At 45.0% G+C, this 1756-nt stretch overlaps 1 protein-coding gene across 10 annotated transcripts in view; it reads right to left on the minus strand.

Annotated features, from left to right (window-relative positions):
- Positions 1-1756, minus strand: part of Bach2 (BTB domain and CNC homolog 2) — a 348948-nt gene that overhangs the window by 7965 nt on the left and 339227 nt on the right. The window lies entirely within an intron of this gene.

Below are 1756 nucleotides of genomic sequence, written 5' to 3' on the forward strand. Positions count from 1 at the left end.
AAAAGAAAAAAAAAAGAAGAAAGTCCATTCACAAAAAAACCAAGCAAGCACTCAAGACTGCTTATCAGCAACTTCATACAATTAGACCTAACCATCACACTCTCCAGCTTTTATAGCACATCAGAACGAACACAACACATCCTTTGCAGGACCCTGGGAACTGTGCACTGAAATCTGGAGCAGGGATCATCCCTGGGCACTGGATGGAGGGGCCTGGGGCAGAAATGTGGAGCCTATGCTTTCACATACTGTTCTAAGATGTTTATCCCATTAGGGAAAATCCCACATAGGCTCTTGTATTTCTTAACTTAGTCACCTTTTGAGAGATGAGTTTAGTTTCAGAAAGGAAAGTAATTAAAGTTTTACTATCAATATTTGTGTGAGGAGGTGTAGGGAGGGTTCATGAGGCTCACATGATAAAGCAGCCAAACAAACAGTGTGGGGTAGCCAGCCCTCTGCAAGTCTTGCAGGCAAGCGGAGGCAAGGATGAGCTTAAAATTGAAGAGGAGAGAGAGGGGAGCCAGGTCTCTGACACAGGAGCTGTGCACGACCTAATGTGAATGCAATCTCGCAGGCAGCGTGGGTATGTGTGTTAGAGAGAGATTTACATGCAGAAAGGACACCTGCTAAAATATTTATAAATTTAGCTAGAAAACATGTTTTAAAAATGAAAAATAAACAGATGTACAAGCACAGCTTGAGAAAAATACATTATGTGCATCTGCAAATGAGGGTGGTGAGCATGCGGGAGACAGCTCAGAAGAGGGGAATGCTGGGAACTATGCAGCAGCAGACCGGGCTGGCTGGCTCTGACCACTCAAGCCCTCCCCTCCACTGAGACACAAGCAAACGGGCCCACCAACCTGGCCCTCTCTCCACTGAACCTGATGTCTAAAAGTGAAGATCAGTGTGTCCTAGGAAAGCAACCTCCAGTTCCTTTGCTGCAACTCCTTGTCTAGGCACTATTCTCCTGTGGGCCCACTCATTTAAAACGAGTTCCTGTATACTCTCTAGAGGAAGGACACAAGGTGCCACAGGTGACAGGGTTCTAGCTTCTCTTAGAAAAGGAAGAATACATTGACGATGTCTTGGTTAAGAACACGGAGCTCTGGTAGCACACGCCCATAACCTCAGCACCTGGGAGGCAGGAGCACGAGGACTCCGGTTAAGGCTGACCTGGTCTGTAGAGGAAGATCTTTGATGATAAACCAAAACCGAAGCCAAAGCCCCCTGACTCTCAGTCACAGATGTGCACAACGAATGAGTGAAACTCTCAATCAGCACTGAGACTCAGTGTACTGCTTTTTTCTTTTCTTTTCTTTTCTTTTTAAAACTTGATACAAGCTAGAGTAATTGCTTCCATCAGACTGGCCTGTAGACAAGTCTGTGTGGGTGTTTTATTGATTAATAATTAACATAGGAGGGCCCAGCCCACTGTGTGTAGTACCAGCTCTGGGCTGGTGGTCCTGGGGTGTATAAGGAGGAAGGCAGAGCAAGCCATGGAGAACAAGCCTACGGACGGTAAGAAGAGCTCTTGCATAGCCTTGGCATCAGTTTGTGCCTCTGGTTCCTGACTTGATTTCCCTTCATGACAGACCGTGCGTGGGATGTATAAGCCAAATAAACCTTTCCTACCTCATGCTTCTTTTGGTCATTTTGTTAGAAAGCCAAATAAACCACACAGCATATTATCTAAGGCTTGGAAGATATCAATGAAAATAAACAGCATTGTCTTGCCTTTTTTTTTTTTTTTTTT

The sequence above is a fragment of the Mastomys coucha genome, unplaced genomic scaffold, assembly GCF_008632895.1.
Source record: "Mastomys coucha isolate ucsf_1 unplaced genomic scaffold, UCSF_Mcou_1 pScaffold14, whole genome shotgun sequence".
Classification (NCBI taxonomy): Eukaryota; Metazoa; Chordata; class Mammalia; order Rodentia; family Muridae; genus Mastomys; species Mastomys coucha.